The following is a 25,205-nucleotide window of genomic DNA, read 5'->3' as shown; positions in this document are numbered from 1 at the left end:
GAACCTACCAGCTGCTCCACAGGAAAAAGATGAGGCAGTCTGTAAATATTTACCTTGGACACCCTATATGGCAGTTCTACTCTGTCCTAAAAGGTTGCTACATGTCAGAATTGAGTAAGTGGCAGTGGTTTTGTTTGTTTGTTTGTTTGTTTGTTTTTTTAATGAAGAACTGTACTCCAACAAATTTGAAAACCTAGAAGAAATGGGGATTTTTTTAGATACACATTACCTACCTAAAGTAACACAGACTAAAGTGGAAAATTTGAACAGACCAATAACCAAAAGGCAATTCAACAGGCCATAAAAAAACTACCAACAGAAAAATGACCTGACCCCGACAGCATCACTGGCAATTTCTAACACACTTTCAGAGAAGAGGTGACAACAATTCAACTCAAAATATTCCAGAACACAGAAAAAGAGAGAATACTCCTGAATTAATTTCATGAAGTGAGCATAACCCTAATACCAAAGCCAGGTAAAGACACCACTAGAAAAGATTATAAGCCAATATCCCTAATGATAATCCTGCAGGAAGCAGGAGCCATGCCCATGGCTGGAACAGGTAAGGGCAGAGCTCCAAGCAGGAAGCAGGAGCTGGGCCCACAGCCAGAACACGTAAGGGGAGAGCCCTAGGCAGGAAGCATGAGCCGGGCAGATGGCTGGAACAGGTAGAGGGAAGGCCAAGAAGTGAGCAGAGCGGTTTGGAATAACTAAGGGAGAAAAACTTGTCTGCCAATTTGTCGTACTGTGGTGGCTTGAGTGTTGCTGTGAGGCTGGAGTCTGTGCCAGTGGTGTTTCAAATGCCAGCAGAATAGATGGGTTTCACTGGAGTTTCCAGATTGAGATAGATTTGGAAGAAGGAAGAGGCCATCCGCTTCTCAAAGAATTGGCCAGTGAAAACCTTATGAATAGCAGTGAAACACTGGCTGATCTATTACTGGATAATTTTATGATAGCCCTGAAATATTGTTTTACAGGAAGATGAGCCCCTCAGGTTGGAAAGCACTCAAAATACGACTGGGAAAGGGCTGCCTCCTCAGAATAGAGCCTACCTTAATGATGTGGGCAGAGTAAAACTTTCAGGACCTCCATTTGCTGATGTGGCATGACTCAAAATGAGAAGAAACAGCTGCAAACATCCATTAATAATCAGAGCATGGAATGAACGAAATATGAATGTAGGAAAATTGGAAGTTATCAAAAATGAAATGGTATGCATAAGGATTGATATCCTAGGCATTAGTGAGCTGAAATGGACTGGTTTTGGCCATTTTGAACCAGACAACCCTATGATCTACTATGCCGAGGATGACAAATTGAAGAGGAATGTCCTGACATTCATTGTCACAAAGAATGTTTCAAGATCTGTCCTGAAGTATAGCTCCATCAGTGATAGGATAATATCCACACATTTACAAAAAAGACCAGTTAATACTACTATTATTCAAATTTACACACCAACCACCAAAGCCAAAGATGAGGAAATTGAAAATTTTTACCAACTTCTGCAGTCTGAAATTGACTGAACATGCAATCAGGATGTGTTAATTATCACTGATGATTGGAATGCAAAAATTGGAAACAAAGAAGATCACCGGTAGTTGGAAAATATGTCCTTGATGTTACAAATGACATTGGAGAGTGCGTGATAGAATTCTGTAAGACCAAAGAGTTATTCATTGTAAATACCTTTTTTCAACAACACAAACAGCAGCTATACACGTGGACTTCACCAGATAGAGTACACAGGAATCAGATTGACTACATATGTGGCAGGAGGTGATGGAAAAGCTCAATATCCTTAGCCAAAGCAAGGCCAGCAGCTGATTGTGGAACAGACCATCAACTGCTCTTAAGCAAATTCAAGGTGAAGCTGAAGACAATTAAAACCAGTCCACTAGTCCCAAAATATGACCTTGATTATATCTCTCCTGAATTTAGAGACCATCTAAAGAATAGATTTGATGCACTGAATTCCAAAGACCGAAAATCAGTAGAATTGTGGAATGACATTAAGAACATAATCCATGAAGAAAGCAAAAGGTCATTAAAAAGACAGGAAAGGAAGTAAAGACCAAAATGGATGTCAGAAGAGACTATGAAACTTGCCCTTGAATGGAGAGTAGCTAAAGCAAATGGAAGAATCAACAGGATAAAAGAGCTGAACAGAAGATTTCAAAGAGCAGCTTGAGAAGACAACGTCAATTATTGTAATAAAAACGTGCAGACCTGGAGTTAGAAAACCAAAAGGTAAGAACACACTTGGCATTTCTCAAGCTGAAAGAACTGAGGAAAAAATTTAAGCCTTGAATTGCAATGTTGAAAGATTCCATGGGCAAAATATTGAATGATGCAGGAAACATCAAAAGAAGATGAATGGAATACACAGAGTCACTGTGGTGGTTAAGTTTGTGTGTCACCTTGGCTGGGCTTGGTTGATGGGTGGGCAGCTGGATGTAGTATTCCCCATGATGAGACTGGAAATCAACTCCATGGTGGAATCTACTGTTAGCAGCTGAGTAGCTGCCTTAGGGAATGTGGTCTGCTTCCTGTATATAAGCAGAACCCTTGGGGATAGTCTCTAGCTCATGGCACACTTGAAACCTGCATGTAGCTGTGTCATTGCTCAGTAGCCTGCCATGCTCTCTCAACCTTGGAACTTTCAATGGACTTGAATTAATGGCCTGCCATGTGGTTTGGTAACATTGGGACTGTGCTATTTTATTTGTCAACCTTGGGCTTGTTATCCTCAGCAGCCCATAGCTGCATGAGAGAAGAGATGCCTCTAGCTCTAGTGGGCTGGGAGCAGGAGGCAGAGTTGAAGCCCAAGGTTATCCTTGGGCTGAAGCCTACCAGGCCAAGAGGGTGAGTTGCCACTCAGGAACTAGGGAACGGGAGTCACCCACTGAAGGAGGTCTGTATAGGTACCACCCATTGAAAATCTGTACAGGTGCCAAATTGACAAGGGATGGAATTGTGGTGGTTAAGTTTGTGTGTCAGACCTGCCCCCTGTTTCTTGGGCAGTGGCTATGACTCCATCCCACTAGCTCACATGAACGAGCATCCCCACACTCCAGAACCAAGTTGGTGAAGGTCTGGCTCTTTGAAACCTAGGGGGCTGCGGTGGTCCCACCCCCAAAGGCCATGATCCTATCCTTGAGGCTGAGGCAGCTCTGCTTCCCATTTTCTTGGTCTCTCTGCTTCTGACTATTAATGCCCGAGGGCAACTCACTCTGCCAGGAATCTTCCCTCCCAAAGGACACTCACCTTTCTTGCTTCATGGACTGGCCAACCTGTTACTCCATTTCATGCTGCTCTCTTCTACAATTAATGCCTGAAGGCAACCCACTCTGCAAGGCAGCCACCTACCCAAAGACACCGGCTTTCTCCTCTATGGACTGGTAAGCCTGTTGCTGTTTAATGCCAGTCTTTGGGCTCTGCTACTGCTGTCTCTCATGTTCATCTCTCTGCTGGTATCTCTATGCCAGTCTCTTGGCTCTACTCCTGCCATCTCATGCCACATGCTGAGGTCTGCCTGCAGGAGACTCGGGTCAGGGACACACTCCACTCCTGTTTCCACATTTTAGGTATTTGTCAGAGCAGCACCCCACTCTATTGGTACCATATTCTGTTTTGGTTACCTAATGCCACTCTGACAGGAATATACCACAAATGAGTTGGCCTTTACAAACAGGAATTTATTCTCTCACAGTTCAAGAGGCTAGACGTCTGAGCTCCAAGTGCCAGGTTCTAGGGGCTGTGTAAAAGCCCCATGACCTTGGCCTTTAGCTCTGCCTCTTGCTCCTGGCCCATTGAAGCTAGAGGCATCTCTCTACTCAGGCAGCTGCTAGATACTGAGGCTGACAAACCCAAGGTCAACAAGTGAAAAGGCACAGTCCCAATGTTACCAAACCACATGGCAGGCCATTAATTCAAGTCCATTGTAAGTCCCAAGGTCGGCAGAACAGCGACATGGCTACATGCAGGGTCCAAGTGTGCCATAAGCTATAGACCATTCCCCAAGGCTTCTCCTTATATACAAGAAGCAGACCATATCTCTAAAGCAGCTACTCAGCTGCTCGCAGTAGATTCCACCATGATTTCCAGTCTCATCATGGGGAATACTACATCCAGCTGCCTAGCCACTCAACCAGGCACAGCCAAGTTGACACACAAACTTAACCACCACACACCTCAGTATAAAGAAAACAAAAATCCTCACAACTGGACCAACAAGCAGCATCTCAATAGATAGAGAAAAGATTGACGTTGTCAAAGACTTCATATTACTTGGTTCTATAATCAACACCAATGAAAACAGCAGTTAAGACATCAAAAGACATATTTAATTGGGCAAATCCGTTTCAAAAGGCCTCTTTCAAGCACTGAAGAGCTAAGATATTTCCTTGAAGAGTAAGATATGCCTAACCCAAGCCATGTGTAGTAGGCTGGGGTATAGTAGGGATCGTGAGGCTGGCACAGAACAAGGCAGTGTCATGATGTCTCTTAGATCTACAATCAACACCAATGGAAACATTAGTCAAGATATTGGATGACATATAGCTGGGCAGTGAATAAAGAAGACTGAAGAAGAGTTGATGTTTTTGAGTTGTGGTCTTGGCGAAGAATGCTGAAAGTACCATGGACTGCTAAAAGAACTAACAAATCTGTCCTGGAAGAATGCAGCCAGAATGCTCTTTGGAATCAAGAATGACCTGACTTCATCTCACCTACTTTGGTCATGTTGTCAGATGGGACCATTCTCTGGGGAAGGATGTCATGCTTGGTGAAGTGGAGGGTACGAAAAAGAGGAAGGCCCTCAACAAGATGGATTGACATGGTGGCTACAATGATTGGCTCAAGTATAGCAAGGATAATGGGGCTGGCACAGGACCGGGCAGTGTTTTGTTCTGAGGTAAATAGGGTTGCTATGAGTTGGAAATGACTTGATGGTATCTAACAACAATAATATCTCTAATGAACATAGATGCAAAAATTCTCAACAAACTGCCAGCTAATCGAATCCATCAACATATCAATAATAATAATAATAATAATAATAATAATAACACATTGTGACCAAGTGGGATTCATACCAGTAACACAAGGATTACTCAACATTAGAAAAATAGTCAACATAATTCAACAAAGAAGACATAAATAAAAGAAAAAAAATGGTCACATCAAGCAATGCAGAAAAAGCATTTGTCAAAATCCATCACTAAACAAAATCAAAATAGAAGGGAAATTCCTCATCATAATTAAAGGCATATATACTCTGGTAGCATAGTGGCTAAAGCACTTGACTGCTAACCAGAAGGCTGGTGGTTCAAACCCACCAGCCACTCCTCGGAAGGAAGGTTGGGCAATCCTACTTCCATAGTACTGCCTCGGAAACCCAAGGAGGGGTCTCTATGAGTCGGGGCCGACTTGACGGCACATAACAACAACAACAGCATACAAAACAAACAGCAACATTATTCTCAATGGAGAGAGACTGGAAGCATTCCCCTCACAAACTGTTACCCAATAAGGAAGGCTTTTATCACCACTTCTATTTAATATTGTATTGGAAGTCCTAGCCACAGTAATAAGTCAAGAAAAGCAAACAAAGGGCATCCAAATTATCAAAGAAATAAAACTCTCTGTATTTACAGATGATATGATCTTAAACATAGAAAATCTCAAAGACTTAGCAAGAAAATTTCTGAAACTAATTGAAAGATTCAGTAAAGTGGCAGGGTAGAAGATCAACATAGAAAAATCAGTCAGATTCCTCTACACTAACAAAGATTGTTATTGATATGTTGTAACAACAACAACAACAACAAAGAGAACTTTGAAAAGGAAATCAGGAAAATGATACCATTTAAAATACCATAGAAAATATGAAGTGCTTAGGAATAAATCAATCCAGAGACACAAAAGACCTATAAAAAGAAAACTATGAAACTACCACAAGAAACCAAAAGAGACCTATATAAATGGAAGAATCTACCATGGTCATGGATAGGAAGATTTAACACTGTGAAAATGTCAATGCTATTCAAAGTGATCTACAGATATAATGCACTCCTAATCCAGTTTCCATCATCATTCTTTAAAGAGATGGAAAAACTGATCAGAAATTTTATATGGAAAGGAAAGAGACTCCACATATGTAAAGTGCTACTGAAGAAGAAGAAGAATAAAGTAGGAGGCCTTATGTGCCCTGATCCCAAAACTTACTACAGAGCCATGGTAGTTAAAACTTCCTGTTACTGGTACAATAATAGACACGTAGCCAAATGGAACAAAATTGAGAATCTAGAAGTATATCCATCTACCTAAGGACACAGTTGGCATTTCTCAAGCTGTAAGAACTGAATAAAAAAATTAAATTTTTAAGTTGCAATAATGAAGGATTCTATTGGGAAAATGTTGAACAATGCAGGAAGCATCAAAAGACAATTGAAGGAATATACTCAGTCACTGTACAAAAAGGAATTGACCAATGTTCAACTATTTCAGGAGGTTGTGTGTGATAAACAACCAATGGTATTGAAGGAAGAAGTCCAAGCTGCACTGAAGGAATTGGCAAAAATCAAGGCTCCAGGAATTGACAAATTACCTATTGAGATGTTTTAAGAAACAGATGCAATGCTGGAGGCACTTACTCATTCATGTCAAGAAATTTGGAAGACAGCTACCTGTTCAAATGACTAGAAGAGCTCAAAATTTGTGCCATTCCAAAGAAAGGTGATCCAACAGAATGTGAAAATTATCAAAAAATATAATTAATATCGCAAGCAAGTAAAATTTTCTGAAGATAATTAAACAATGGTTGCATGAGTATATTGTCAGGGAACTTCCAGAAATTCAAGCTGGATATAGTAGAGGACATGGAACAAGGGATACTCTTGGTGATGTCAGATGGATCTTGGTTAAAGACAAATACCAGAAAGATATTTACCTATGTTTTACTGAATATACAAAGGCGTTTGACTGTGTGAATCATCTATAACAAATTATGGATAACATGTAAAGACTGGGAATTCCAGAACACTTAATTTTACTCATGAGGAACCTGTACATAGACCAAGAGGCAGGTGTTAAAACAGAACAAGGGGATACTGCATGGTTTAAAAATCAGGAAAGATGTGTGTCAAGGTTATATTCTTTCACCATATTTACTCACTCTGTATGCTGAGCAAATAATCTGAGAAGCTGGACTATATGAAGAAGAATGCAGTATCAGAATTATAGGAAGAATCATTAACAGCCTGTGATATGCAGATGATCAACCTTACTTGCTGAAAGTGAAGATGACTTGAAGCACTTACTGATAAAGATCAAAGACTACAGTCTTCAGTATGGATTACACCTCAACACAAAGAAAATGAAAATTCTCACAAATGGACCAATATGCAACATCATTATAAATGGAGAAAAGATTGAAGTTTTCAAAGATTTCATTTTATTTGTTTCCACAATCAACACCCATAGAAGTCACAGCCAAGAAATCAGACAACATATTTCACTGTGCAAATATGCTGCAAAAGATCTCTTTAGGGTATTAAGAAGCAATGATGTCACTTTGAAGACTAATGTGGGCCTAAACAAGCTATGGTATTTTCAATTGACTCATGGCTGTGAAAGCTGGACAGTGAATGAGGAACACTGAAGAAGAATTGTGATGTTGATGAAGAATACTGAAAATACCATGTACTGTCAGAAGAATGAACAAATCTGTCCTGGTAGAAGTACAGCTGAAATTCTCCTTGGAAGCAAGAATGGCCAGACTTTTGTCTCACCTACTTTGGTCCTGTTGTGAGAAGGAACCCTTCCCTAGAGAAGGATATCATGCTTGATAAAGTAGAAGGTCAGAGAAAAAAGGGAAGATCCTCAACAAGATGACACAGTGGCTGCAATGATGATCTCAAGTATGGTGAGCATTGTGAGGATGGTATAAGACTGGGCATTGTTTTGTTCTGTAGTACATAAAAATGCTATGAATCTGAGTCAGGGCCTACTCAATGGCACCTCACAACAACAACAACAGCAAACAGCTGATCTTTGACAAAAGGCTGAATCTCATTAAATGGTGAAGAGATAATCTCTGTAACCAATGGTGCTGGCAAAACTGGATATCCTTTTGCAGAAAAATGAAACAGAACCCATATCTCACACCATATACAAAAGTAGACTCACACAGGATCAAAGATCTGAATGTAAAACCTAAAACTATTTTTTCTTTATCAAAGAAAAAATAGGGACAAACTAGGGGCCCTAATTCAGGGCATGAATGCACTATGAAACATAATTAAAAATGCACAAAAACCAGAGGTAAAATAGATACTGGGACCTCGTAAAAATTAGACACTCATGTGTATCACAGATTTCACCCAAAGAGTTAAAAAGGAACCCACAGACTGGGACAATTTTTTGACAATGACCTATCAGACATGAGGTTAATCTCTAAAATGTATGGAAAACTTCAATATCTCAATAACAAAAAGACAAATAATCCAATTAAAAAATGGGCAGAAGATATGAATAGTCACTTCACCAAAGAAGACATTCAGGCAGCCAATGAACACATGAAGAAATGGTCATTAGCCATTCGAGTACTGCAAATCAAAACAACAAGATATAATTTTATCCCAGAATTAATAGCAAAGGTCAAAAACACAGAAAACAGCAAAAGGTGATGAGGTTATGGAGAGATTGGAACCCTGCTAGTGGGATTGTAAAATGATGCCATCACCGTGGAAAACAGTATGGCATTTCCTTAAAAAGTTGGAAATAGAAATACTATATGATCCAGCCATCCCATTACTAGTTATATATCCTAGAGAAGTAAGAGTCATAACATGAAGAGATATATGCACACTCATAACACAATACCTTGAAAGAGTTAGTCACTGGGCCTGAGGACTCAGGACCATAGTATTGGGGGACATCAAGGTCAATTGACACAACATAGTCCACAAAGACAATATTCTACATCCTACTTTAATGCATAGTGACTGGGGTCTTAAAAGCTTATGAGTGGCCATCTAAGATATAACTATTGGTTTCTCCCTATCTGGAGAAAGAAGGGTGAAGAAAATAAAAGACATATGGAAGTAACTAGCCTAAAGGAGTAACGAACCACATGAACTTCAGCCTCCATGACCCTGAGACTAGAAGAACTAGATGGCGCCCAGGTGTAACTACCAACTGCTCTGAAAGGAATCACATTAGAAGGTCCTGGATAGAGTGGGAGAAAAATGTGGAACAAAATTAAAAATTATAAAAAAAATACCAGGTTTAATGGTTAGATAGACTGGTGGAACCTCTGAGATTACGGCCCTTAGTCACCTTGGAACTGGAATTGAATTCACTCCCATAGCTGAATTTTCAGTCAAACAGTAGACAGGGCTACAAACTGAACAACTCTAGGAAGGTTGACACTCCTTAGAATATATATATTTTTTAAGAATAAATAAAAAAGATTTGTTAAAACATTTTATGATGCAGTAGATCTGGAGTATAACCTGGTTTGGAGACAACACTTCAGAACCACTGCCTTAAAGTTCTATGCTTGGGTAGCAGTTGAGGTCCTGAGGATATGGTGAGGACAGGGGGCAAGCAACAAAGGAGATAGTCAAACTTCTGCGTGATACAATGAAAACAAAAACCCACTTCCATAGTGTTGATTCCAACTCACAGCAACACTGTAGGACAGAGAACTGCCCTATAGGGTTTCCAAGGCTGTAAATATTTACAAAAGCAGACTGTCTTATCTTTCTCCAGCAGACAGCTGGTGGATTCAAAGAATTGACCTTTTAGATAGCAGCTGAATTCTTTAACCACTGTGCCAAGAGAGCTACAGACACAATGAAAGGAATATATTTTTGCTTTTGAGAAAGAAGAAATGAAGAGGAGAGGGAAAGACTAAAACACAGTGAGCAAGGTGGCCTGAAGCTGACAACTTAGACAGAGAGCAAAGAAATTACTAAAATGTACCTAGCGGAGAGGTTCTTGGAGATCTTTGAAAATTCCTCCTTTACCTCCAGATAAATTTCAATATACACCAAATTTACTCATTTCCTAACAAGATGTGTATGTGTTGGTATGTGATGGGAGTGGAGGGAGGCAGAGAGGAAGAGAATGTGCAATTGTGAGAAAATTAAGACAGATGCTGATTTTTGCCCTGAGTTGATGCAACTGAGGACAGAGACAACATATTTGACATAATGAGATGATCAACAAACTAAAGAAGCAGGAGGTTGTAGACACATGTTAATCCATTACATATACACAAACCCACCAGCCACTCCTCGGAAGGAAGGTTGGGCAATCTACTTCCGTAGTGATACTGCCTCGGAAACCCAAGGAGGGGTCGCTGTGAGTCAGGGGTGACTCGACGGCACATAACAACAACAACAACAGAGCTTATTTTCAAGAAGTATTTAAACTTGCACAGGACATGGAAATATCTAGTTTTCTAGGGGCCAGAGAGGCCTCAGCTAACATCTGTGTTACTTTTTTCTTAAGGTTCTCATCTATTTTGTGTTTAACCTTAAATCTTTCCTTCTAGTAAGCAGAATGCACTGCACTTCAAATCAAAATCTCAAGAGTCTCCTATTTGTCTTCTCCTCATGAATTCATTGAGGTAGCTACTTCCTGCAGGATATTTTTATTCTTTCTTTCCAGATAAAGGTTGGATACCCTCAAGCTTCTGGAAAGGAAGGAACTGCTCCATTAACCTAGTATTTGAGGAACTCCTTTTGGGGTGGGAGCAAGAGGATAGAGCTTTCACAGTTGTATCACCATTGTGGGAACAAGAGATAGTATGTGGACCCTGTGAACATAATGTCTACATCTTCTCTCCATGATCTCTTTTCTGAGAAAATTAATAGATTTAGGGTTTTACAGGTTCCCTGTTAGAAATTATCTTTTTATCCTTTCCATCCATAAAACTCTATGAGTGTGTAAGAGAAGGGAAGGAAGGAGCCTGAGATCTAAGGGAAATAATCCTGCTTCCCATCCTCTCTTCCTTCATTGCCCCTTTGTCTCTATGTTAATGCATTGCTCTCTGAAATTATTTGTATTTTTCAGCACTGACTACAGGAAGTCTCAGGATTACAAATGAGTTCTGTTCCTAAGTCTGTCTTTATGTTGAATTTGTATGTAAGTCGAACAGGTACAGTTTATATCTAAAAAATCAGTAAGTCAAATGTTTGTCTTAGTATATATATATTATATAGTGTACTTTTCCATGCATAAAAAACAGTAAAGGAACTCTTCCAGATACACTAAAACTTTTACATAACAATGCAGTAATAATAATAAGAATGTGTATCTGTTGTAAAGTAGTGTCCATTTGTTATTATGAACCATTGCATGTACCTCAAATTTTTAATACAATAGAATTTATGGCTTGGTTTTTAACTACAGATTGTATGTAAGTCAGATATTCATAACCTGGAGACTGCCTGTAGTTCATAAATTTTTAAGCCTCCAAAGAAGAAACGTCAAGTTAAAGATTCTCATTTGAGGGTAATGATATTTTTCAATGCGGTGTGAATTAGAGGCATGACCAACATTGTTTCTTAACATCTTGTTCATTTAGATGACATTAAGTTGTGAAACATCCAAGAGACTAAATATTGAAACATTTTATGGTGGTAAAAAGTAGTAACAGGGGAGTAGATCATCTTTTCCCTCAGGTATCCTATATATACGCCATTCATCTATCAGTTTGTTATATTGTGGTGGCTTGCATACTGCTGTGAGGCTGGAAGTTATGGCACCAGTATTTCAAATGCCAGCAGGGTGACCCATGGTGGACAGGTTTCAGCAGAGCTTCCAGACTAAGACAGAATGGGAAGAAGGAAGGGGCCATCCCACTTCTCAAAGAATTGGCCAGTGAAAACCTTATGAATAGCAGTGAAACACTGTCTGATATAATACTGGAAAACTTTATGAATAGCCCTGAAACACAGTTCGATACAGTGCTGAAAGATGAGCCCTTCAGGTCATAAGGTGCTCAATATATGACTAGGGAAGAGCTGCCTCCTCAAATTAAAGTTGACCTTAATAACATGGATGGAGTAAAGCTTTTAGGACCTCCACTTGCTGACATGGCGTGACTCAAAATGAGATGAAACAGCTGCAAATTAATAATCGAATCACTGAATGTATGAAATATGAATCTAGGAAAATTGGAAGTTGTTAAAAATGAAATGGAATGCATGAAGATTGATATCATAGACATTAGTGTGCTGAAATGGACCAGTTTTGGCCATTTTGAATCAGACGACCATATGATCTACTATGCCAGGAATGACAATTAAAGAGGAATGGCATGGCATTCATCATCACAAAGAATGTTTCAAGATCTATCCTGAACTATAATGCTGTCAGTGATAGATTATATATATATATGCCTACAAGGAAGACCAGTTAATACCACTATTATTCAAATTTACCAACCAACCACCGAAGTCAAAAATGAGGAAATTGAAGATTTTTACCAAATTTTGCAGTCTGAAATTGACCAAACATGCAATCAAGATGTGTTGATTATTACTGGTGATTGGAATGCAAAAGTTGGAAACAAAGAAGAATTACCAAAAGAATCATTGGAAAATATGGCTTTGGTGATAAAAATGACACTGGAGATCACATGATAGAATCGTGAAGGACCAGTGAGTTATTTATTGCAAATATCTTTTTTCAACAACATAAATGGTGCCTATATATGTGGACTTCACCAGATGGAGTACACAGGAATTATATTGACTACATCTGTGGCAAGAGGTGAAGGAGAAGTTCAATATCTTCAGCCAAACAAGGCCAGGAGCTGACTGAGGAACAGACCATCAACTGCGCATATGCAAGTTCAAGTTGAAGCTGTAGAAAATTGAAAGGAGTCCACAAGAGCCAAAATATGACCTTGATTATATCTCTTCTGAATCTGGAGATCATCTAAAGACTAGATTTGATGCACTGAATATCAATGGCCAAAAACCAGATGAACTGTGCAATGACACCAAGAACATCATTCATGAAGAAAGCAAAAGGTCATTAAAAAGACAGGAAAGGAAGAAAAGACCAAAATGGATGTCAGAAGAGACTATGAAACTTGCCCTGGAATGGAAAGTAGCTAAAATAAATGGAGGAAATGACAAGATAAAAGAGCTGAACAGTAGATTTCAAAGAGCAGCTCAAGAAGACAGTCAATTATTATAATGAAATATGCAAAGACCTGGAGTTAGAAAACCAAAAGGGAATAACATGCTTGGCATTTCTCAAGACAAAAGAACTGAAGAAAAAATTTAGGCCTTGAGTTGCAATATTGAAAGATTCTATGGACAAAATACTGAATGATGTAGGAAACATCAGAAGAAGAAGGAAGGAATACACAGTCACTGTACGAAAAAGAACTGGTCATTGTTTATCTATTTCACTAGGTGAGATATGATCAAGAACCAATGGTATTGAAGGAAGAAATTGAAGTTGCACTAAAGGAATGGGCAAAAAATAAGGCTCCAGGAATTGCCAGAATCCCCACTGAGATGTTTAAACAAATGGATGACATGCTGGAGGCCCTTACTCCTTGCCAAGAAATTTGCAAGACAGCTACCTGACCAACAGACTGGAAGAGATTCATATCTGTACCCATTCCAAAGAATGGTGATCCAACAGAATGTGGGAATTATCAAACAATATCATTAATATCACACGTGAGTAAAATCTTGCTGAAGATAATTTAAAAACATCTGCAGCACTATATTGACAGAGAACTTCCAGAAATGCAATCTGGGTTCAGAAAACATGAAACGAGGGATATCATTGATGATGGCAGATGGGTCTTGGTTGAAAGCAAAGAATACCAGAAAAATGTTTATTTGTGTTTTATTGACTATGAAAAAGCATTCAACTGTGTGGATCATAACAAATTATGGATAACATTGAGAGGAATGGGAATTCCAGAACACTTAATTGTACTCATGAGGAACCTGTACATAGACCAGGAGGCTGTCATTCGAACAGAACAAGGGAGTTCTGCATGGTTTAAAATCAGGAAGGGAATGTATCAGGGTTGTATCCTTTTGCCATACTTATTCAATCGGTATGGTGAGCAAATAATCTGAGAAGCTGAACTATGTGAAGAAGAATGCAACATCAGGATTGGAGAAAGATTTACTAACAACCTGCCATATGCAGAGGACACAACCTTGCTTGCTGAAAATGAAGATGATTTGAAGCACTTACTGATGAAGATTAAAGACTATAGTCTGGAGTATGGATTGCACCTCAACATAAAGAAAATGAAAATCCTTACAACTAGACCAACAAGCAGCATCACAGTAAATGGAGAAAAGATTGAAGTTGTTAATGATTTCATATTTCTTGGTTCCACAATCAACACCAATGTAAGGAGCAGTCAAGAAATCAGATGTTGTATTGCACTGTGCAAATCTGCTGCAAAATACCTCTTTAAAATGTTGAAGAGCAAAGATACCTTTTGAAGACTAAGATGCACCTAACCCAAGCCATGGTATTTTCAATAACCTAATATGCATGTGAAAATTGAACACTGAACACGAAAGACTGAAGAATAGTTCATGCTTTTGAGTTGTGGTGTTGGAGAAGAACAGTTGAAGTACTATGGACTGCTGGAAGAACTAATATATCTGTCCTGCAAGAAGTGCAGCCAGAATGCTTCTTGGAAGTGAGAATGGCCAGACTTCGTCTCACCTACTTTGGTCATGTCAGAAGGGACCATTCCCTGGAGAAGGGTAGTATGGTTGGTAAAGTGGAAGGTCAGTGAGAAAGGGGAAGGCCCTCAACGCGATGCATTGACACAGTGGTTGCAACTATGAGTTCAGGTATAACAAGGATTGTAAGGCTGGCACAGGACCTGGCAGTGTTTGGTTCTTTTGTATATAAAGTCAGCGTGAGTTGGACCTGACTCAGTGGCACCTAATAGCAACAACAACAATCATATATAGTCTAGAGATGATCCAGAGAATAGTGCAACTATTAATACACTTACACAGACTGAGTTCCTGCTCAGAATAAAATGCCTTTTCCAAGTACCGAAAGCAATTTTGAAAACAATCTCAGTATATTCCACACAGTAGAAAATGTTTTATTAGAATTGGTACAGAAACAGTCTTTTTCCAGTTCCTGGCATGTCCCACCATCCTCTTCTCTGTTGATGTTCAGCCTACTTCTTTCTCTCTCTTGTAGAGTACCTTTTCAGAATGTTTATGCCTTTTCTTTACCTACAAAAGGGAAGATGTGTGAGAAATGAGCTCCACAGTTACTGTCAGTGCTAGGCTTTGTACCAATACCAACAGAATACCTATCTCATCTTTTCCCAGAGGGCATGCAGTATTCATCCAACAGACAATAAACAATAGGGAACAAGGATCATGGTAATTGAGGTTGTACAAGAGGTGCCTGTTTTCATTATTATTTTTTTTTCTCTGACACTGACTCATGGTTCCTTTATTCAAGCTTTGGTAGAATAAAATAAAAAAATATTTTATGGAGGGAATGGTGCTTGGGGACAGGGGGTGGGAAGGAAACAATAGATAAATACAAATCCATAACTTGATTGTAGTCTGCAGGCAGTAATTCTGCTAACTTGGGTAAAGAGTAAATTATTGGAAGAACAATCTAAATATTGGAAGAATTATTGATAGCTTTTAGGGTTGGTGGCAGAACCAAACAATAGAGCCTTGGGAATGACAGCAAATAGAAGCCTTGTCTTTATTTAGGTTTGCCATTTTATAGCTGAGCAAATTTGATTGGATCAGATACGTTTTATTGTCCCTACTTTGGTTTCAGCCACCATATTGCCAGGCGGTAAGTCAGAGAACATCACTTCTGTGATTTGGAGAATGCTGATAAACTGGGAAGTCCCCCATCTTCAATATACTATAGAGGTCAAATATAATTGTAATCAGTTGAGTTAATGGCCTTTCAATGGGATATTCCTTTTTTGTTATTTAAATTATTTATTTCATATGCTTATTTCAACAATCTAGAAATATATGTTTAGTACACATGTAATCATTCTCTTTTTAATTAAAAATATGAAATGTTGAGTGAAAGTTACAAATTATACCATAATCAAAGTATTTAATAAAGTACTTTTAAAATAAGGCAAAAGATTTAAGGGTCATTATCCTAAATTTGTAATCCAAATATAAAACAAGAATGAAGGATATTATTGATGCTAATACTCAAAATGACTTTTGCCCAATTCTTAAATCCTGCCCTCTCCTAAAAGCTAAAAAAGTATTCATTATAAATTGGAAATACAGAATTCTTAAAAAAAAAAAAAAAAAAACAATGGATGTTTAGTTGTATGATTCTCCTTATAGGTACAATCTACTTTTCAGCAACTGATAAGCCATTGAAAATGTAACTCCATATCCAACAAAAAAAAAGTCAGCGCTCTATTTGTTTGGGGAAGGGGTGTCAAATATGCAATTGTGTGGTAGATCCCTGCTCCAACAAAGAGTCTGAAGTGCAGGAGAGCTGTAGAGAGATCTGGATCACTCAAGGAATACAGAAGGCCAATGCCAAGAAATGGCACAATATTTTCAAGATCATTTAGGTGTGCTCTTCATATATGTTCCACCCTATCACCTGTCTGAAGATACTTCTTGGCATTTTCTCCTTTGTCAAATTGTGCACAGTCTTCTGGTTTGGCAAAAACCTTTCTTGTCAATCTGTATAATGCAGTTGCAGTACTCATAAGCATCATTTTTGAAAGAACAATTGTTGTACAGGAGGCAAAGGCCATGAAGATTTTATTCTCGCTTAGTTGGGTGAGGTCAACCATTTTTTCAACTTTAGTGTGGAATCTGCAGGGTACAGGAGCACAGTCCCCTTTCAGAAGTGATAAACTTTCCAGGGCAGGCAGGTTGAGCAGGCACGCTGAGTTTTGCTGTGTGGCCAGGACCTCAACAGGATACTCTTAACCTTAGATCCCTGTCTTTCATTATCTTACTTGAAATATGAATAATCTATTACACAACTAGATATGCCACAAAATTTTTTCTAGTCAAGAGCAGTGTTCTTAAAAGTGTGGTCTCTAGACCATCAGCATGAACATCATTGGGAACTTGTTGTTGTTGTTGTTATGTGCCTCAAGTCTGACCTGACTCATAGCAACCCCTCCTTGGGTTTCCAAGGCAGTATCACTGCAGGAGTAGATTGCCCAACCTTCCTTCCGAGGAGTGGCTGGTGGGTTTGAACCGCCAGCCTCCTGGTTAGCAGTCAAGTGCCTTAGGCACTATGCTGCCAGAATCTGATAGAAGTCCAAATTCTTTTTTCCACTCTAGACTCGTGGAACCAAAAATTCTGGAGGTGGAATCTGGGAATTTGCATTTTAAACAAATCTAGATGATTCTGATGTTAGCTAAAATTTAATGTATGAATGAATCACCTGTGAATCTTCTTAAACTGCAGATTCTGATTTAGTAGGCCTAGCCCTGGTAGCATAGTGGCTAAGGCACTTGCCTGCTAACCAGACGGCTGGCGGTTCAAACCCACCAGCCACTCCTCGGAAGGAAGGTTGGGCAATCCTACTTCCGTAGTGATACTGCCTCGGAAACCCAAGGAGGGGTCGCTATGAGTCGGGCCGACTCAATGGCTAATAACAACAACAACAACAACAAAGGATAAGCCTGAAATTTTGCGTTCTAACAAGCTTCCAGGAGACTCATTGCTGTTAATGCAGAGCTAATATTTGAGCAGCACAGATTCCAGATTTACATGGAAGGAGAAAAATTTTTATATCACTGTGGAAAACTGCTGAAATTTTGTAGACAAAAAGTCTATGTAAACCAAAATCCAGACTCAAACTTCTTATTCTTGCTGGCAGACAATGATAATTTATGTAAATCTTCAGAAGGTTGTGTTGTTTTGGGAGGAGGGGAGCTTTTAGTTTCAACTGGCAGGTCTGAAAACAGGATTGGTTACGTAGTTCATGTAGCAAGTCACCTTTAAGTCAAGTGTATGAATGCTTCATCATGCCTTTATCTTAATGCATGTCACAGGAGTGGAATCTATGTCTCCAGCTAGCATTTATTTTGTCTTGTTCATGACATAAATACTATGTTCCTCATCATTTAAAAATTATAACTCAAAGCTTAATGCTAATTAAGTTGTCAAGCTGTGACCAAAAGGAAGGGGAGAGGCTGGCCAGACAGCTCAGGTTGCTGATTGCAATTTGTTGCATCTTTCTTTCTTGGCCCAGATTAATCATATCTAGTATTTTTCTGTCTGTGGCTATTAAGAGGCTGATCTTGAAAGCTTTTGAGAATCTGGTCCAACTTCTAGCAGTTTGCTATTAGTGACACCAAGTCTGACTTCATTTGCTTGACAATGGCTTAATGGGAGTGGGAGAGAGGATCTAACTGGGTGTTTGAACCCTCCCGGTCAGACTTCTTTTAGACTATGTTGACCATCAGTATTCTCAGGTCTAAATTTCTTGCTTAAGAATCAGGTGACTATGTTTTTTTAGCTTTACTTTAAATAGGTTACAGATGATATCATTTCCTAAAATGAATTTTAAAACATTTGAGAACCCTCCCCCACCCCCACACACGAAAATCTCCCAAGAAGCTTGGTCAACATAAATGTATATGAAAAAATCTCTCATTACAACTAAAACAAACAAAAGCCTAAAGGTTATTGAAAGAGCAATTTCTATTATAATTATTTGAATAGGCCAAATAAGAATTAGAATAAACAGCAACCAAGAAATAATACTTATTTAATCTTTCAAAAATACTCTTAATCTTCAGTAAGAAAGAAAACTAAGTCATCAATGATTAAACGGTCTCCCCTGATAAAGTTCTTGTTTGCTGTCAAGAAGTAAAATGCAGAGATAAGTACTTTTCTGAGAAATATTAACAGTGATATTAATGTCTCAGAAATTATTTCTGACAAATGTCTAAATTAACATTCTTTAAAATAAAGAATCTGGATGGCCAATTATACATAGTTAAAATAAAAGAAGTTAGTCACTATTTTAGGCTTGAATTTACAGTGTAGTTGTTTCTAGATTGAGTTCCACATGTCAATGTCTGATCTCTCAATAATCTGCTAAGCATCTCAGAAAAACCTGCAAACTTAGAACCTTGGTTACCTGTTTATTAAGATGCTTCCCAGAAAAATGGTTTCCTTAATGTCAAAGAATATGGTTTTTATAGAGATTTTTTTTTCCTTGACTATAAAACCAAATAGATGTATGTTGTAGGATATTTACAGCAGATGAGAATATTAAAAATTACAAATAACCTGCTTTGTTCCATTCCACCTTTGTTAACATGTTAGTGTTTTCCTTTCAGTCTTTTACTATCTGCATATATGGTGAAATTTATTAAACTTGCTTACAAAACTTTGTATACTTAAGTGGATTTTCTGGGCCAATTTACCTACATTTTCATCATTAAAGGGAATCAATGACTCAAAAATTTTGGCCAGATTTATAGGAGAAAAATAGCATTGTGTTACAGTTGGTAGTTATTTGATATTTAATGAGGTTGCATTTTAATCAAGTGTTTATTAGACATCTGTATTTATTAAACTATGTCTTCCTTATGCATGTACTCATAGTGCCTAGAACAATACCTGGCACTAAGTAGCCACTTACTGTTTGTATGGACATATTACTACCTTGAGAACAGGACTCAAGGAAGAATTAAATATTAGAATTATTGATAGTTTACAGGATTGGTGAAAGAACTAAACAATGGAGCCTTGGTAGTAACAGCAAACAGAAGTATTGTCTTTAATCAAGTTTCCAAATTTGTAGCTGAGCAAATTTGATTGGACCAGATGTCCTATATTGTCCTTACTTTGATTTCAGCCATCATATTCTCAGGTGATAAGTTAGTGAACAAAGCTTCTGTGCTGGGATTCAGGTGGGAAGATTTATCAATTTACTAAGGAGATAAATTATCATTTGTAAGGACTCAACAGATTTGTTGTGAGGTACAGGCAGGACTTCGAATTGAGGAGGAGGAAATGAAGTATGAGCTAAAGTCTGAAGAAAGAATAGAATTCAGCGAGTAAAAGGAAGAGTTGAGTAAAATGGGGAAGTTTTGTTTTAGCAAAAGAGGAGACCAAGTGCAAGGTTCTAAAGGTAACAAGATCTCAAGTCTAGCTGAAGTATGTGGTTTGAGGCAGGTAAGGAATAGAAAAAATTTTGGCAGTAAACAGACCATATATTTTTTTTATATATATATATAACTAAAGTTTGAACTTTATTTTGAAAACAATTTGATAATGTATATTAAAAGCAACAAATGTATGTTCTCTAAATTAAAGAATTTGACACTTAAAACTATAAAGAGAGATTATGCACAGATGGGTGATAAGAATAATCTTTGCATCATAAAATAGAGCAGTAAAATATATTGGATACAACTTAACTATCCAGTGATAGAAAAATTGATAAAATAAATTATGTTAATTCTATAAAATTTTATTGCTTATGAAAACTTATTTTGGGAAAACTTTTTTTCATATGATTTTTTTCCAACTTTTTATTGTAGTTTGGGTGAGAGTTTAAAGGGCAACTTAGTTTTCCATTCAATAATTTATATATATTTTGTTTCATGATGTTGGTTGCAATCCCTTCAACGTAACAGCACTCTTCCCACTTCCTTCCTGGAGCTGATCACCGGAAATGGGTTCAGTTCCAGGTTGGAAGGATGCTTAAGAGCCACAGTGTCAGGGGTTCCACCAGTTTCTATCAGACCAATAAATCTGGTCTTTTTTTTTTAAAAAAATAGATGTTGAATTTTGTTCTACAATTGTTCTCTCTTTCTCTCCAAGACTATTGTGATCCTCATCAGAGTATGCGTGGTTGGGAGTGATAGGCTAGCATCACCTAATTCTTCTGGTCTCAGGGTACTGGAGGCTGTGGTTTGCCTGGTTCATTAGTCCTTTGGACTAATTGTTTCCTTGTGTCTGCATTTTTTCACTTTTCTTTGCTCCAGATGAGGAAAGACCAATAGTTGCATCTTAAATGGCTGCTTGCAAGCATTTAAGCTACTCATCAAAGTAAAACATTGTCTTTGAGGACTGTTATGACCATTGACCTAGATGTCCCCTGAGACTGTAGTCCAAATGTAGTCCTCCAAGTCCAAGTCCAAATGGGTCCAAGAGACTCATCTCCTCAAAGTATTTGATTATGGAGAAAATGTTTTCAGAACTTTGACCCCTGTATGTTCTACAATATTCTTGGATACTTATGCAACACATGCAAATACATACATAGAAATATCCTCTGCCAAACCTATATACACTCTTATGGGTGTATTCCCATTCATTTTACCACATCTGTTAAGCTTCCATGTCTACTTATGTATCTATTAATCACTCACTCACTCGCAGCCATTGAGTCGATTCCTACTCATAGCTACCCCTATTGGGTTTCCAAGACTATAAATCTTTATGGAAGCAGATCACACCATATTTCTACTATGGAGAAGCCAGTGGTTTTGAACCACTGGCTTTTTGGTAATCAGCCAAATGCCTTAACCACTACACCACCAGAGCACCTTATGCATCTACTCATAGATGTTGTTATTACTGTTACTTCAGGATTATGTGTGTAATGATATTCATCTTTGTTGTCTTTTACTTTTTTTAAAAAAATACATATTGAAATATAATTTATGTACAGTGAAATACGGAAGCTCTGGTAGCATAGTGCCTAAGGCACTTGACTGCTAACCAGAAGGCTGGTGGTTCAAAGCCACCAGCCACTCCTTAGAAGGAAGATGGGGCAATCTACTTCCATAGTGATACTGCCTCAGAAACCCAAGCAGGGATCGCTATGAGTCGGGTCCGACTCGACGGCACATAACAACAACAACAGTGAAATATACAAAACTAAAGTGACATAGGTCAATGTATGTATTTATTTATTTATTTTGCAGTGTTCCCTTCTACCCCTGGCAACCAACAAAGAAAGTTTCTTTCCATATATAAACCTTTCCTTGACCCTCCACAACAATGAACTAGTTCTATATTTGTTTCTCTGTGATTGACTTATTTCACTCAGCATAATGTCCTCTAAGTTCATCCATGTTATGTGGCACTTTGCTGATTCTATATTATTCTTCAGTGCTGCATAGTATTCTATTGTGTGTATGTACCATAATTTGGTTACCCATTCTTTCATTGATGGTAGGTTGTTTCCATCTTTTTGCTACTATAAATAGTGCCCAAGTTAATACATGTCTTCTGTCTAGTTAGTGATTTATCCTTCCTTCTACTTCCATCCATAGTAACATCAAATAATGTTTCCTTTTGTGTATAAACTTTTTTTTTTTTTTTTACTTTTTACAGTAGTGTTCTCATACAATATTTGTCCTTTTGTGATTGACTTATTTCACTCAGCATAGTGTGCTCCAGGTTCATCCATGTTATGAGATGTTCCACAGAATCTATTATTCTTTAACATTGTGTTGTATTCCAGTATGATTACGTATCATAATTTGTTTATAGATTCATCAGCTAATGGACATTTAGCCTATTTCTATCTTTTTGCTGTTATGAATAATGCTGTGATGGACATGGGTGTGCATATATCTGTTAGTGTCATGGCTTTTGTATATCTAGGATATATACCTAGTAGTGAGATTTTTGGATCATGTGCATTTCTACTTCCAACCTTTTAAAGAACTGTTATATTGTTGTCCTCAGTGGTTGTACCATTTCACAGTCCCACCAACAGTTTAAGAGAGTTCCAGTTTTTCTGCAACCTCACCAGAAGTTGCTGTTTTCTGTATTTTTATTTTTAACTTTCCAGTTAATACTGGGATGAGATTGGGATGACAAGATATCTCATTGTTGTTTTGATTTGCATCTCTCTAATGGCTAATCAATCAAAATATTGATGATGCAGGAAACATCTAAAGAAGATGGAAGGAATATACAGTCACTGTACCAAAAATAATTCGTTGATATCATCCATTTAAGAAGGTGGCATGTGATAAAGAATGAATGGTATTGAAGGGAGAAGTTGAAGCTACATTGAAGGAAGTGGCAAAAATCAAGGCTCCAGGATTAGAGGGAATATCCATTGAGATGTTTCAGCAAACGGACGCTGTGCTGGAGGCACTCACTTGGCTATGCCAGGAGATTTAGAAGACAGCTATTTGCCCAACTGACAGGAAGAGATCCATATTTGTACCCATTCCAAAGAAAGGTGATCCCACAGAATGTTGAAATTATCAAACAATATCATTAATGTCACATGTAAGTAAAATCTTACTGAAGATAATTCAAAAATGGCTGCAGCAGTATATTGACAGAGAACTTCCAGAAATGCAAGCTGGATTCAGAAGATGATGTGGAACAAGGGGTATCATTACTGATGTCAGATGGATCTTGGCTCAAAACAAAGAATACCAGAAAGATGTTTCCTTGTGTTTTATTGACTATGCAAAATCTTTCGATTGTGTGGATCATAAAAAATTATGAATAACTCATGAGGAACCTACATATAGACCAGGAGGCTGTTGTTTGAACAGAGCAAGGGGATACTGTATGACTTAAAATCAAGAAGGGAGTGCATCAAGGTTGTATCCTTTCACCATACTTAATCCAATCTGTACGCTGAACAAATAATCAGAGAAGCTGAACTATATGAAGAAGAATGTATGTGGCATGAGGATTAGAGGAAGAATCAATGATTAATAACCTAACTTGTGATATGCTGATGACATAACTTTGCTTGCTAAAAGTGAGGATTATTTGAAACACTTACTGATGAAGATTGAAGACTACAGTCTGCAGTGTGGATTATACCTCAATATAAAGAAAACAAACACCCCAACAACTAGACCAATAAGCAGCATCACAATAAATGGAGAAAAGATTGAAATTGTCAAAGACTTTATTATTTGGTTCTACAATCAACACCAATGGAAGCAGCAGTCAAGATGTCAGACAACGTATAGCACTGGGCATATTGGCTGCAAAAGACCTCTTTTGAATGCTGAAGAGCAAAGATGTCTCCTTGAGGACTAAAGTGTGCCTGATCCAAGCCATAGTATTTTCACTCACCTCATATGCATGTGAGAGCTGGGCAATGAATAAGGAAGACCAAGGAAGAGTTGATGTTTTTGAGTTGTAGTGCTGGCAATGAATCCTGAAAGTATCATGGCCTGCTCTGCTAAAAGAACTAACAAATCTGTCCTGGAGGAAATTCAGCCAGAATGCTCCTTGGAAGCAAGAATGGTCATACTTCGTCTGACCTACTTTGGTCATGTTGTAAGAAGGGACCATTCCCTGGAGAAGGATATCATGCTTGGTAAAGTGGAAGGTCAACCAAAGAGGGGAGGGTCCTCAACAAGATTGATTGACATGGTGGCTATGATGGGCTCAGGTATAGCAGGGATCGTGGGGTGGCACAGGACCAGGCAGTGTTTCGTTCTGTTGTACATAGGGTCACTATAGTCAGAGACAACTCGACGGTACCTAACAACAACAACAACAGTGGCTAATGATTGCATTTCTTCATGTGTTTATTGGCAGTTTGTATGTCTTTGGTGAAGTGTCTGTTCATGTTATCTGCCCATTTCTTAAATGGATTGTTTTTGTCTTTTTGTTATTGAGTTGGTAAAGTTTTCAATAAATTTTAGCTCTGGTAGCATAATGCCTAAGGCATTTTGACTGCTAACCAGAAGGCTGGCGGTTCAAACCCACCAGCCACTCCTCTGTAGGAAGGTTGGGCAATCTACTTCCATAGTGATGTTGTTGTTGTTAGGTGCTGTCAAGTTGGACCCGACTCATAGAGACCCCTCCTTGAGTTTCTGAGGCAGTATCACTAGGGAAGTAGATCACCCCATCTTCCTTCCGAAGGGTGGCTGGTGGGTTTGAACCACCAGCCTTCTGGTTAGCAGTCAAGTGCCTTAGGCACTATGCTACCAGAGCTCCCTCTGTAGTGATACTGCCTCGGAAACCCAAGGAGGGGTCACTTGATGTGAACTTGACTGCACATAACAACAACAACAGCAACATGAACTTCAGAGATTTATCCCTTCTCAGATATGTTGTTGCCCCAAATTTTCTACCAGTCTGTTGTTGTTGTTGTTGTTATGTGCCTCCAATAGGCCCCGACTCATAGCGACCCCTCCTTGGGTTTCCGAGGCAGTATCATTACGGAAGTAGGATTGCCCAAC

At 38.4% G+C, this 25,205-nt stretch overlaps 1 pseudogene; it reads right to left on the bottom strand.

Moving 5' to 3' along the window:
- Positions 1–16,367: 16,367 nt before the first annotated feature.
- Positions 16,368–16,837, bottom strand: LOC103199766 (annotated as a pseudogene).
- Between the last annotated feature and the right edge of the window lie 8,368 nt (positions 16,838–25,205).

This window comes from Orycteropus afer, unplaced genomic scaffold, assembly GCF_000298275.1.
Source record: "Orycteropus afer afer isolate SDZICR_OR568_19922 unplaced genomic scaffold, OryAfe1.0 scaffold00120, whole genome shotgun sequence".
Classification (NCBI taxonomy): Eukaryota; Metazoa; Chordata; class Mammalia; order Tubulidentata; family Orycteropodidae; genus Orycteropus; species Orycteropus afer.
This window is presented reverse-complemented; position numbering and strand designations above follow the sequence as displayed.